We start from the raw sequence: 15,160 nt of genomic DNA on the forward strand, positions 1-15,160 counted from the left end.
AAAGAAGTTTGGGGTCTGGGATTTCTGTGTTCGGTATCCCACTGATATCATCTCCAAAACTAAATCTGCCTTCCAGGGCTATATTCACATGTCAGCTCTGGTCCTTTGCAGGCCTTCTGTGTGCAGCTCACAGAGCAGGTCCACCTGTGCTGTTGGTTCAGAGATGAATTCTTATCAGACTAAGCATTTTCAGCCTATTTGTCTTGTAGGTGTCAAACTTCAAAGGGAATTGCAGTTGAATTTTTCATTTAGCCAGATGACTTATAAATCAAATATTATTGCTCATCCATCAGTGGCAATTTTGTCCCTGCCTTCCATCATACCAGCAGCAATGCCTGGTACTGGCAATCCAGCACCCAGCAGCCATGCATTTTCCAATCTGCCATTTATGAGGATGGAATGGGAAGCCTTACAGAGCTGAGGCACTTCAGATTGCCTAGCTATTTTTTAACACCATTAACTAATGAAAAGGGCAATTGTTGCAGACATCTTTTATGAAAAATCCTTTCTTTAGGATTTTTCCTCCTGAGAAGCTGAGAGGCCTCAGGAGCAAAATGTAAACAATGATTATCTGCTGCTGTGGAATGCAACAGGTGGATCTGTGATTGGTCTCATATGGATGTTCCTAATTAATGGCCAATCACAGTCAGCTGGCTTGGACAGAGAGTCCAAGCCACAAACCTTTGTTATCATTCCTTCTTATTCTATTCTTAGCTGGCCTTCTGAGGAAATCCTGTCTTCTATTCTTTTAGTATAGTTTTATCATAATATATATCATAAAAAAATAAATCAAGCCTTCTGAAACATGGAGTCAAATCCTTGTCTCTTCCCTTAACCTGTGAGATCCCTGTAAACACGGTCACAAGCAATCTACATGACAGGGCTAAAACTCTGGAGAGGTTTCCTCTCCTCCCTACCATGTGCTCTATGCTAAATTTCCCCACATTTGCTCCCCCTCACAGTGTTTTGCAGGGCTCATCTGTTTATGCAGCTTCCCGACAAAGGATGCAACAGGAGCTGACGTGGGTGCTGGAAAGATTATGTTTAGCTTTATTGTGGGTGGCTCCCCCTTGGCAGTTGAGGAATTATGCTGCATTATTCAGAGCCATAATGTGTTATTGTGGGGCCTGGAGCCATATGCCACCTCGGTATCACCTGCTGTCCTTTGTAAACTTTCTTTGGAGGAGAACCATGCCCAGTGCAAGGTCACAGAGGAGGTTCCCACCACACCTGCGCTCTCGTGGCATTTTACAAATATTGAAGCTAATAGTTTCATCAATAGATCTTTCTCCAAGGTCACCCATCAGTGAAGTATCTTTCCCTGAGCCCTTGCTGTGCCCTACAAATTTTATCTTAGGGAGGGAAATTTTTAAAACAATTCAAATTTCAGCTCAAAATTCCAGTGTGTCTTTCAAGAGTCACACAAGAAGCTGAATGCCAAGATTCCTTTCTCTCAGAGATCATGGATAACTTGCACAGTAGCACAGATCATCCAACACATTTATCACATTTATATGTGCCCTGGCAGAGCTTGACCTTAATGCCTGATGAGAACTGCACTGAAACATAATGTCTTATTTAATCAGAAGAAAGTGACAGACAAGCTTGGGTCTCCTTGCCAATTATAATTAGAGATGTTGTCACCTCTGGAAGAGAAATATTTGTAAAGTGACCCAAAGCTTACAGTGACAGACCTGTGCCAAGCACACAAATTGCTCACACCCTGATTCTGGCTGGCTGAAATCTGGTAGCTTCAATCAGGACATAAAAGAAAGCAAAGAAACAAACAAACCTTGGAAAAGTTGCAGAACACGTGATGAGGTGGAGAAAACAAGGAAATTTCTTCTATGGAAATTGAGAATCTCCTTCATGAAATCTTAATCAGGTACTGGCATATAAATTTGCTGAAAATTAATAAAAGTGCTTTAAATTTCAATTGTTGACTGTTACATTTCAGATTTTTTTTTTCTTGCCTTGTAAAATATGACAAAAATGGCTTTCCAATTAGGTACTTTTGTGAATTTCATTTAATCTTGAAAACCTGTACGTGAAAAATATAAATTATTGCAATTAGCACCAGCAGCAGCATGAGGCTACAAACCATATAAGTTCATGCCATATCTAGTATATTGTAAAAGAGTTCGAAAAGCCCTAAAAATTTAGGGAAAATTTCAGTATAAAGACATATAAAGCAAGAGAAAATACATCAGAGTAGGAGTAAATCACCAGTCTTAAAATAAAAACTTATATTCTGTTTCTTTAGAACAAGAAGAAAAATTCAGAACACTGTGTTACTATTTGCACTGTGTTAGCATCAACATCTGATGCTTTATGTTTTTTACAATGTCAACACAGAGCAGATGCCCAGCCCTCTCCTCAGAGATCTATGATATGCTGTTTCAGAAAAAAGGATTTAAAATATTAATCACACGGGAAAACAGATGTCTTTGATGTGTTACTCTTTAAGTTTCCAGATATTAAATAACTCTATAGATTAGAACTAGAGGTATTAATTCAGCCTGGTGAGGAACAAGGAGCCCCTGAAGATAGCCAGATATTAATATGGTGTGGAAAAATGAATCTTTGTTATTTGTTAAAATACATGAGAGCATTTGGCACTGTCTGAGCTCTTCCAGAGTGAGTTTGGTCTCAGGAGAGGGAGTTACAATGAGCAGACCACCAGAGGCAGAGCTCTGGGTCAGGCCATGCAGGCTCCTAAATCACTGGAGTTTCTCCCTGCTCTGACAATGAGTACATTCAAGTGCACTGAGGAGTCCAGCCGTGAGCCCGAGGCTCTGTGCCATCTGGACAATTTGTGGTGTAATGATCTTGATGTAATGCAGGGTTAGACCTTTGAAAGTCCCACCATCTTCCCTTCTGTCTCCTTTGGAATCAGCTGAATCCTACTGCTTTTTGTCCATCTGCTCATTTCTCCCAGGCTCTGGTGACAGCTGAGAGCCCACCAGCAGTGACTGCAATGAGCAGGCAAGGGCTGTGTGCTTATTGATTGTGTGTTAGCTGGCTGTAGTCTCAGCCTTCACCTGTGATCCCAGAAAGGCATGGAAATGGAAAAAATGGGAGTATAAAGCCTTTGGGGACAAAGGAGCAGCTGGCTTCTGTGACCTGTGGATGTCACTGCAATTACTCCTCCTAGGTGGTGTGGGGGAGCACCAGCACCAGGCGAAGGTCAGCAATGTCAAATGCTGGGTGAGAGAGGTGATGGCACAAGTGAGGAGCAATCTTGTCCAGAGTAAACCATGATGTTTCCAGTGTCATGTGCTGGGGATGAAATATTTAGCTAAGAGAAGCTTTAACACTTGTGCTTAATGCAAGTGAGGCTTAACTAAGTGAAGTTAACACCATCCAAAGTACGGCCCCCCAAGGAGTATCTGTGCATTTACTCTTTAGACACGTATTTAACCTTTCCCTCTTAATTGATTCTTTACCATCTATTTTTTTCTGCCCACACAGATCGTTGCTGCTTTGTGCCCCTAAACACTTCTCAGCTCTCTGCAGGGTTTTCCTTGAGGCTGCACCTCCCCTGAACCTGTGTTCTAGCTGAGGAGCTCTGCCTGGGCATTCTGGGCTCACACCAGAGTGAGCTGCCAGATTTCACTCGTGCTATTGTGCCAAGATGTTTTCCTCATATTTTGGCAGTACAGAAAATATGGCTGAGCCTCTGCATATGTGGAGGGCAGAGAGTCCTTTGCTAATATTGTTTTTGTTGAGGCTTTGGCTGGCAGCACAGGCAGCCTCAGAGTCACACCAGCCTCACAGGGCAGCAGTGTGCACCCTTTTTCCTCTCTGGCTGCATGTGTGGTGACTTCTGCTGCCACCCAGGCTGCTCTGATGGGACCCAGTCCTGGCTTGGACCCCCAGGCAGCAGCACTCAAGCCTGGCTTGGAGGTCTCCACATCACTAGTCAGGATGAGAGAAACTGGAATAGTGGAGGTGATGGCCAAGAGTGGGCAAAGTCCCCTCTTGTGGCTCCTTCTCCCTTGGCCCAATTTAGTGATGAGTCAATAAAAGCCTTCCCAGGCTGATGCTCCCATCACTGTCTGGTCTGAGCTGTATCTCCCAGTTTGCTACAGCCATACCAAACACTCAGCTGGAAATTTTCCAGGTTAAGATGGTTCTTCTCACTTGACAGAGGCAATATTTCTCCCTCTGCCATATTCACTGCAGGCACTTAGAGCAGCAGCTGCTGCCTTGCCCGTGCCTGCGCAGGGCTGAACTCTTGTCTCATCACCCTTGACCAACCATTCAGTGATGAGATTCCATCTGCTCAACTTGCTCACTACAACATGGCAACTTTTCTGACCTTCTCCAGGAGAATGTCCTGCCTATTCTGGTTAAGCAAGTCCCCAGGTGTCTCTGGGACCCCCAAAAGCATGAAAACATTTCTAATGAAAATACAGGCTTTTCTTTGGGTTTGCCCAGCATCTACAATATGAGGTCAAGGCAGGTGCCTGATTACCCTGACAGGGTTTCACCTTCTGGCCACTTGTTTTGTCGTGTTCCTGGTAACAACACAAAGCAATAGAAAGGGATCAAAACATGGAGAGAACATTCAGGTTTTATAGACCTATTTAGCAGTGGGTTGTAGCTTTTTGATGTTTAGTTGTTTTCTTTCCTTTTTTTAAATATAAAAGGAATTAAAAATGTAATAACAGTAGCCTCTGTTGAAATGATCCTTTCCTACACCCTCCCCCCAGAGCCCAGACTGGTAACTCTTCCATCACATGAATGTTACCTCCAGGCAACAGCATTCAGCAGAGTGTGAAATCACAATTAACGGAGCAAGTGTTTTGTAAGTGAGCAGAGACGGCCACAAATTACATCCTGCTATTAGCTGACTTCAGATCAACATTGTTGAACAGCTCCATGATTACTGGGCTGTGGCGTGTATTAAAAAAACATTAATAAAACATAATTGATGGTGAATTGTGCTTACTGCCTTCATAGTTCTGATCACAAAAGTCTCAGAAGTTTGCTGGAAACAAAAGCTGCCCTCAGCTATTTGTGGGAACGGGATTGTACTAAAAATTTTACAGGATTTGTTTTGCAGCTGCTGTAAGTCAGTAAACTACTGAAGCCTGTGGGGTTTGCTGGCTGATAGATTCTCTTTGCCTTTTTCTTTTCCAGTCAGCAAAGAGAGGCACAAGACGGCCTCACCTCCACCAGAAAGTACCACTGGAAGTGGGAACAATAGCCCAGTCTGCCATGCCCTAGGTGTGTCCTTATGTCACCGACAGGGAGCAGGAGCTGGTGACTGCTATTTACTGAGAAACAGGCAAATACAGAGCTATACTTCAAAAATACATTTATGGCTCTCTATTGGGCCCCAGATTATATTCAAAGCTTAAATCAGGTATTCTTACAGGAATCTGGAATGTTAATTCTGATTCATGACCCTGTCTGGGCTCATGGAGGGACAAGATATGTCACAGAAGTTTATGGCTACATTATCAAACTCGGATGCCCTGCTATGAATTTATGGACTTTAAAAATGCTGTTCACAATCAGTCAAATGTGAGACTTAAAATGTGGGACTTGGGGCCCAGCCAGTGACACAAATGGACTGTCCTTCTTCATCAGTTAGTGCTTCAGGTACCTAAATCTCACACTCAGGATGAGAATTCCTGAAACACTTCAGACCCTGCCTGCACTTGCTGATCAAGGTGATGCTTAACTCCACTTCTAAGCCAAATTTAGTTGGAGAAAGATGGAACTCTGCCAAAGTCCTCAGGGAAAGAGGCTGAGGGATATGAGGGGATCTTGCCCTAGCTGTAACTATTTAAGACATTTCCTCACCCAACAGTGAAGTGGCATAAAGTGAGGAATAAATCTCACAAGTTCTGAATCTCTCTTGCTGTGACCACTAAAAATGCTAGTGCTAGGAGTGTTGAAGAATCTTAGAAGTGTGTTGAAAAATCTTCGAAGTGGATCTAAAATTAGGTAATATAATGCCTGCATTATTTATTGACTTATTTTCAGCCTGTGCCCTGGTAAATAAACTTGTATCAACAGTGGGAGTAGATTGCTTAAAAGCATTTCCTGTTAAAGAGCTAGCAGCAAGAGTTATTTTTAATGAAAATAAACCAGACAAAGCAAATTTTTCCTGTTCCTGCAAAGATTTATTTCATAAAGGCAGCAATGAACATGCCTTGTCCTGAGCAAGTTTCTTCTACTGCTAAGAAATGAAATGTCAGTCAGTTATCACTAAGACTTATTTCAGTTTAGTATTCAGCTCTTTGCAGGTGCATCCTGGAACAAACAGCTCCAACCTGCACCAAGCTTCTCCTCTTTCCATCCCACCTGTCCCTCCCTCAGATCTGATGCAAACTGCTTGCTTGGCTCCTTCCATGCAGCTCCACAGCAGTGTATGTACATGCAGACATATATTTTTTATGAGAGGAGCCAGAACCTCACACCCCCAAGACATACACTGCATGCTCTCACTCTAAATGGCCATTGCTATGGCAACAACAGCTTAACTCAGAATTTAGAGAAGCATTTAGCACAAATTATGAAAGAAGAGATGAGACGCTGGGTAAAGCCATGCATGGTTTGGTGGCTCACTGTGTGTCCATTCACTGATTACTTCGGGACACTCTGGGGACCTTCCCACTTGTATTCTGTCACCTTCTGCCCAGCACTGTGCAGGAAACAGCTTTCTCTAGCACTGCCTTTGTCTTTACTCTTTTCTGTGCTGACAGTAAATGGACTTTCAGCCATCTGGTTGGCCACAGAACTGAATTTGCAGTCCACCCAGCTTGGTCCTCAATCCCTCTGCCAGAATAATTCATGGCCTGGGAGTGTGATGGGGATTTCCTTGCTAATGAAGGGAAGGAAAGACACAGGCCCTATTTAGAGTATCTGGAACAGTGCTGGTGCTCTGATGAAGGCCCAGCTGAGCTGTTGGATGGAGCACAGTGCATGTCTGTGACACTTCTCCTTGCAAGGAGTTGCTCTGTGGTGCCAAATCTCCGACATAACGACAAAGCAGAGCAAAGACAAACATGAATAACCTCAACAATTCCTGGTGAATTCATGTTTTTCTAAAGTCTGTGCAAACTTTCTCCTATTTTCTTATATAAGGTCACATCATATATAAGCCAAGATGAAGAGTCTAAAAGGAGAGAAACATTTTAGAAGGGCATGAGAGGGAATAGATTTACAATAGATATAAAGTTATTTCCTGTGAGAGTGAAGAGGCACTGGAACAGGTTGCCCACAGAAGCTGAGGAGCCCCCATTGCTAGAAGTGTTCAATTGACTGGGGCTTGCTATGGGGGTTGAAATTAGATGGTCTTTAAGGTCCTTTCCCACCCAAATCATTCTATGGTTATTCTGTGGTGATGATGCTTTGCTTTGGACAAAGCCCAAAGTTGGTGAAAAACATTCAGGAAAATGTTCGAATCTAAATCGTATGGTAGCCATCTAAAGTGAGGGTCCTTATTTGGAACCTAAAGCTAAGCAGGATGAGCCCAGGTGTTAACTGTGCTCCTTTCATCCCTCACAAGAGGTGGACAAAGAGTTTTGGTGAAGGAAGAGTTAAAACTGCTTTGCATGGATGTTTGCATAGAGGCTTATAATTTCTTGGAAGGCACAGTCCACAGTAAGGATGTACTCTGCCTCACTCCAGGAGGAGTTAGATCTGATTTATTTTGGGAGGATCAGGACTGGATATTCTTTCTGTGTGGCCTCTGTGCCTTGTAATAACAAGCTCTCTTGTTATTACAATTCTCATTGCAATCTAAGATTAATACTTGTATCCCAAATTTCACCAACACCAGCATGAATGAATAATAATCCCATTAAAGAATTCAAGAACTGGCCAAGAGTCACTAGTTGTATTTGTTAACAAAACTGAACCAGAGGTGAGGATTTCATTGCTTTACTTGCACGTTCTGGCTTTGACTGGGGAGAAACTTCATGATTGCCAACATTTCTACTGACCTCAGGAAGGCAGAGCCATCCTCATGGCAGCAGGCACACAATAAAAGCCATTCTGTGATAATTGCCTCAAATTCTCCTGTCAGGCAGCAATTGAAAAAGGAGAGCTGAGAAATCACAAGACCAGGTGCATGAGAAAAAAAAGTAGGTTAGGAATTGTACATGCCAGATTGCGAATCAGGCTGCACTCCCCTCAAGGGCATTTTCTTCCAGTTCCACAGCTTGTTTCATGGAGAGGAAGATGATGGAGAAGAACCATCTCTGGAGATTGTTTTTCCCAGGGCTGTGGTGCTATCCACATGCCAGTGTTGTGCCTCTGGGAGGCAAAGGGCCCTACATCACATATGATGAACTGCAGAGGGGTCTTTGAGCAAGGAGAAAAATCAGGAAGCAAACAGCTCAGGATGTGCTGAGAGTGGGGACAAGTTCTGGGGGTCTCACAAAAGTGACTGGGAAGAGGGGGATTACAGAAGGATAAAAAGCATGCAAAAGTGAAGGAACTTGAGGGGAAATTTTGAAATTAATTTTCTAGGGCAGATATCTTTGACAAAATTCTAGATCTTTAAGCTACATGACAGCTTGCAGGAAGAAAGAAATGCAGTTCCCTAAGTTTCAAATTTAATGACCTTATGTGTTTTTCAGGGCTATCACACTCAGTTTGTCAGCAGTGAGATACCCTCCCTTCATGGCTCAGGCCCAGCTACCTTTTCTCAGGAAAGCAAAATCAGCGCAGCCAGCATCTGCCTCTCCCTATTCCACCCAGGAATACACATGGAAAACAAGGGAGGCCTGTGAAAGCAGGTGACAAGATTTAAAATGGGAACTCCTGTGGCATCTCTCCAATATAAAATGAAGACAACACTTGAGTAACAGCCTACTGCACATTTTTGGTACATCCTGGTAGGTTGTAGAAGTGACGCCCACATTTGCAGAAAGAAGGTGTCAAAGATGGCCAATACTCCTGACCAGAGGAATTCTCACTGGTTTGGATAAGCTGCCGACTGCTTTGACTGTGCCCTACCTGTAACTTTCCTGTCTAAAACAAGTCTGCAAGGCGTGAAATCAGGGTTTGCTGAATTCAGAGCCCAGCTTTCCCTGATGTCACTCAAGCACAGGCTATCCCCAGGTGACACTTGTGCTCCAGTTTGAGTGTATTCTTTCTGACATAGAATAAGACCAGGGCATTTTATTTTTTCCAAGACAGATACATCATCTGGCAGTTTCCAGCTGATGTAAGATAGGTTACAACAGTGATACAGCCTATCTGTGGAAAGCCTCTTTTCCTGTGGTTTCCTGCAGGGGTTTTTGGTGTTTGCTGTGTGGCTGAGCGCACTCCTCAGCCTTTCTTGATCAAGGGTTTTTAATCACGTTTTTCATTCCTTTATTCAGCCACCTTCCTTTCCCTAAAAAGGAAACCTGTAACAAATTAATGTCTTCAAAGTCTGTATTTTGTATGATTTTGTTGACACTGGCTAGCATTCAAACTTTATTGGAATTGACAGTTAATGTAATTGCATAAGCCCTATTTCCTTAGGAAAATAGCATTCAAAAGACCAGGACATGCTGCAAGAACTCCTCCATCCTTGCAGGGTCCCAGGCTTTAACTTTTTAACCTCCCCTATTGTTATGTAAGCACAGCTTTATTCTTGGAATTTGTTAATTATAGAATGTGATTCATCAAATATATTGTAGACACTGTAATAGGATGAAATAAATTGCACACTACTGTACCTATTTCTCTCCATGGACAGTGAACAGGGTTTGTAGAACTGGACAAAGGAATTTTGTGGGTGGAGTGGACTTTTCAGGTTCTCCTTTAGTCAGTGAGACCAATATGCCAAAAGTTGTTGGCATGCAATTCGTTTCACAGAATCACAGAATCAGTCAGGCTACAAGGGACCAGTGGGTCCCCTGCTCCAAACTCCCTGCTCAAGCAGGGTCATTCCAGAGCACAGGATTGTGTCCAGATGGTTCTTGACTATCTCCAGTGAGGGAGACTCCACAGCCTCTCTGGGAAATCTGTTCCAGTGCTCAGTCAGTGCCCAGGACAGAAATTCCTCCTCATGTTCAGGTGGAGCTTCCTGGGCATCAGTTTGTGCCCTTTGCCTCTTGTCCTGCTGCAAGGCTGAACAGGCTCAACTCCCTCAGCCTGTCCTTGTAAGAGAGATGCTTCAGTCCCTTAAACATCTTTGTGGCCTCTGCTGGACCCTCTCACTCGTACTGAGCATCCCAAAACTGGGCACAGCATCCAGATGTGGCCTCACCCGGGGTAAGTAGAGGGGCAGGATCACCTCCCTTGACCTGCTGGCAATGCTTTTCTAGTGCATCCCAGGATATCATTGTCCTTCTTGGCTCCTGGGGCACATTGTAGCTCATGGACAGCTTGCTGAGCCCCAGAAGCCCCAGGTCCTTTCTATTTTAGGCTGATTAACACCCTGCACTCTATTGACTGTATTGATGAAATAGTCACTCTGGTCACATTAGACATCAACAACAAAGATATCTCCATAAGAGGGACTCCCCTTCATCCTCAGATTTTCAGTGTAGCAGAGGTTTGGTCCCTCTGTCGCATTATTTGGATGTTATCAGGCCTTGCTAGTATCAGACCTTGTGCCTTAGCACTAAAAGCTCTCCCCTGTGAGAAGGAGTAATACCATGTGAAATAGGGAGAACTCACATTTTGCAAATCCATTTTTTTCTGTGGGCAGTGTTTCAGTTTCATTCTGGGATCATTGATTTGCTGGCTTTGAGCTGTTTTCTTCATCAAGCCCAGAGGATAAGCTTTTTTTGCACTGCATCTTTCTCCCTTCTATGGCTAATGCTAGTTTATTCTCCTTCAAATCTTATGTAAAGCTTTTACAGGAGAATGCATCTGTGATATGCTCTTCAGCTGTTTTTTTGGAAAAAATATGAATAAACCAGAATAAACTGGAAGATTGTCAGTGTATTTTGCAGATTATCTGTGTTCCAACTCTACTCACAGGAAAAATGCAAAGTCGATTAAAACCCACCAAGTGTAATAAATATGTTTTTTGATTCTGTCAGCATGGCTAAAGATAAAAGCTAATGGCAAATCCATAATACAGTCATACAGATCAAATGATCTATCAATCCATAAGCTTGCATTCATGACAGATAAATGCTCTTATTATCTTCACAGCATGCCCCAGTTAGTCCAGCATGAACTTGGTGAGTTAACTTGGCACTCTGCTGTCAGGGTGTTGGCATGCAGGAAGTTTGTTTGCTACAATAGCATTTTAAATGCTGAAAGCTCCATTTCTTCAGTCTGTGAGCTGTTGCTTTCATTGATTACTGCTCAGCTCAGCCCCTCAGCAGCTCCCAGGTATATCCCACTCCTTTTTTCCAGTTGTGACCTCTTTGTGTTCCTCTTCCAAGCCTTCCCCCTCCTTTATGCCAGCAGCTTCTTTCTCCCAAGTTGATGCACTGAGCCTCAAGCAGAAAACACTCTACATTTCCACTCACCTAGGGCTGGAGACAACCACATGATGGGAAATATTTGAGGCACTACAGTCAGGGAAAACTTGTACATTTTTCAAAATAAATTCAAGAAGCTGTGTCAGTTATCAACATGAGACTTTTGTCTGGTCCACTGGTTCAGTGAGTCAAGGGTATTATAGACTTGAACTACAAGTTCTCTCGTATGAACAGACTGTTTTGAGCTAGGACTGTAATCACAAGGAATAAAACATTGTCTAATGCAGTGGCCAAATCAAGTACCAGTGAAAGAGGCTCCATTTGTGTCAATCATAGTTATCTTGTTGATGGATCTGCCCCATTGTTAATGTTAAAACCCTTTTTGTTCTCTTGTTCCAGATATTCAGAATTGTTCATTCATCCTGAATGGATATTTTGTGCTTAAAGTGAATCTTAGAAGCTTATTTAGAACCACTTAAGATTTTAAATTAAATATGAGTGTAATGTGAGGAGGCATAGAAATGAAAGATCCATAATTTTTCAAGTGTAAAATTAAATTCCTCCCTCCTTGCCTCTCTGATTTTATGCATCTAGTACAAAGTATATGGAATTTGAGTAGGTGTACTAAGAAATTCAGAGCGTTTTGATAGATATCTCCATGTGAGAGATACATAACTATTGTAGGTCCACAGAAATATATCAATTGATTAGTTTCTTTTCTGATAGACGCTGCAGATTTTCTCCATTTACATTTAAAGGCCAACAGAACTGACATATGATTTTTTTCCTATTTTATCTATTGCATCTGAGGACCCACAGGGAAGAAATTAAAAACTCATCATCTGGCCAGCATGGAGGCTCAGAGCTTTGATGGTTTCAGCTGTTAAGCCTGCTGTTCCACAGAACCCATTTTTGACTCCTAGCTCTGCTGCCCAAACCAATGTGCTGAGGTTTGGTTGGAAGTGATACAATTCCAGGCAGGGTTAGCAATTTACAAAATTTCCATCAGGCTAAGCATAGCAGTGAGCATATATGTGCATGCATGCATGTGGGCTTTGTTGCTGTTTTCAGCATTCAGGAAACAATTACAGGAGAGCATTAGCTGTGCTTCAGTGCAGACTGTGAGTAAAAGTAATGGCATGATCCTCACTCAGGGACTGAGAGCGTCCCAGATGGATCAGCAAGGCAGCAGGGAGCTAAACCTACAACGCAACTAATTTTCTCCAGTTTTGAACACCTAACCCTTACACTCAGAATTTATTTTTTTTCCCCATGGAATTATGAACAGCTCTTTCCTTTTCAGCAGCTGAACCAATAAACAGGATTTTGTATTTTTCCACAATTACAACTCCCTTTATTACAGGGTATAATGCCATCCCTGTATTTTAGCAATGGGAAGCTGTGGAGAAAACAAGGTATGGCCTGAATCAGTGGCAGAAGAAGCAAAGATCACTTCTTTCCCAGTGTCAGCATAGAACTCTCAGAGATCATGAATGCCTAAGAACAATGAGGAGAACAAGAAGCTGCAGGAAATGGAATATTACCTTCATTGCAGCCCAGTCCATACACAAGAAGAAATGGTTCCTGTTAAAAGACTGATATAGCTGCTAAAAGTAAACACCATATAGGTTATCAAAACACTTTTTCAGGTTTTCATCATCCAAAGCTAATTTTTTTCCCCTCAAAAACATTCATTTAATACCTGTTTCTCTTTACCTTTGCTGCCTCACTTAAACTAGACAGCTATGGCCACAGTGCTAGTCCTTTACAAAGCTATTTGTTCATAAAGATAATGAATTTCTGTGGGGAAATGCATAGCCAGCAGCAGAACCAAGAGAAAAGAGCTCTGTGATAATAGGTCAGAACAATTTAAAGTGCCCTGAATACTCATTGTGTTGTTGATGAGAAGGAGCAAACCCTGGAATTTTCTATGAAGATGTCCTTCAGCACTTTTTGAGTGTATGACAATGATCTAACTTAATTACTGACTTCCCCAAATCTCAGAAAAACTCATGTACATCACATATTTCCTACACTCATTAAAGCACATGAGACTATTTTTTTCTGGTGGTTTTGGGTTCACAATATAATACACAAAATCCCCTTCCAACTGTTGTAAAGGCTTCAGTCTAGCAGGTAAACCAGAGCACTGAAATCTGGTTCCAGTCTCATCTCTGTCTTTGGCTCACCTCTCTGTACCTATAGAAAATAGAAGATAACATTACTTTGTGACCTTGCAGTTGTGTCCTAAGGATTAATACTTGGAATGCTCTACATGCCCCTGCAGTGCACAGCAGCCAGGTCAGTGAGTACACTCTGTTCCTCTTTGCATGGAGGTAAATTAGATGTGCCTCTGATGGCAGCAGAAACTTGGCCCCATTGGATGAATCCCATGATCTCTAGGCTTTAGACAGGTTCATTCAGCTGGTACCAGCTTCAGACCTAACTTCAGTGCTGTGACATATCTTGCAAGGAAAGGCAGCTTCTGGGTCGTGGGAGAGGATGCTGATAGGTAAAGCAGGAACTAAGGGAATGCTGGTAAAACTGGAGATACTCTCTGGAGAATTTTATCACCTGCTCCCTACTGAAAGGGCTGGTGGAATAACAATTCCATGGGCATCTGCTGCAAGCACATAGAGAGAAAATCATAAGCTAGCAGTTTTTCCAGGTCTCCCTCTACTTCCTGGGCACATGGATGTTCCTTAGGAAAATCCCATGGGATTTTCAGAGAATGTGGGTTTGGCTGCTGCTCCAAAGTGCTTTCTGGAGAGCTTTTCTAATGACTGTGGGGAAGAGCAGGGAAGCCAGCTGAAATACAAGGGTGTCAATAACACCTATTGATTGAGTCAGTTCCCTTGGGCCAGAGCTGCTGCTTGGACAGACACCCTAGGCAGAGTGCTTGGCAGGCTGACTCTGCCTTCTGAGGCCAGGTGCCATCCTACAGCCAGGAGCAGGGTGCTGCTGGGAGCTCCTCACTGCACTGAAAATAGCCAGTCCTGAGCTCCTGTTGCAGCCCACAGTGTGTTGGGGATCTGGGCTACAAGGGATCCCCCTCCCCAAAGAACCCTTAGTCCATCATGCCTTGCCAAGCACCAGCTAAAACCTCAGCATACACCAGCTGGGCAAGCACCCGTTATTATTTGTATTAATTATTAATGCATTTCCATTTTATTTAATAACTGAGTTACAACTATTCATATTACTGTCTCCTTACTCCAGCACTTGCACAGACTCAAAGGGCAGATGATGAATGCATTTAATACTTCCTCAAATGCAAATGTTTTTGTTTGTTTTTCAATGTTTACTTGCTTGACTGGAGCATTTCACTTGAGCCTCATAGCCCAGTTAGTTACAGCAGACTGCAAAGTGGGATTTGTGCCTGGATAAAGGTAATTTGCTTGCTTTACAACACCAAGATAAATACTGGTCTGAAGCACCATCATGAGGTCAATCAGGTCTGAGATTTTAAATGCCAAAAGATTTACAATTCCATCCTGACAGCCCCTCTGCTCCTCCTCATGTTTTCCACAGCAATAAGACTCATTTAAAGCTTTAAATATGGAAAGCAGAACAGGAGTCATTAATTTTACTTGCACAACAGCATTCACTACTTGTAAGGCTTTGACAGCCTCCTGAAACCCAAAGGAATTCAGATAGCTAGGGCAACGAATGCTTACCAATACCTGCATTGGAAGGACACAGGGGTCCTTTCACAACGTTTTCAGGGCTGAACACACATTTTTGTCCTACAGGAAGCTGACAGTGAT

The 15,160-nt window shown here is 42.8% G+C and overlaps 1 protein-coding gene across 5 annotated transcripts in view; it reads right to left on the minus strand.

Annotated features, from left to right (window-relative positions):
- GRM3 (glutamate metabotropic receptor 3) overlaps positions 1 to 15,160 on the minus strand; it is a 105,085-nt gene that overhangs the window by 50,288 nt on the left and 39,637 nt on the right. For 3 of the 5 annotated variants that reach the window (XM_059472386.1, XM_059472383.1, XM_059472384.1), the window contains one exon: positions 1,793 to 1,904. The exons of the other annotated variants lie outside the window; for them this stretch is intronic. The gene's annotated coding sequence lies outside the window, so the exon portion shown is untranslated. The remainder of the gene's footprint in view (positions 1 to 1,792; positions 1,905 to 15,160) is intronic. 5 annotated transcript variants of the gene reach the window in all.

This window comes from Ammospiza nelsoni, chromosome 5, assembly GCF_027579445.1.
Source record: "Ammospiza nelsoni isolate bAmmNel1 chromosome 5, bAmmNel1.pri, whole genome shotgun sequence".
Taxonomy (NCBI): Eukaryota; Metazoa; Chordata; class Aves; order Passeriformes; family Passerellidae; genus Ammospiza; species Ammospiza nelsoni.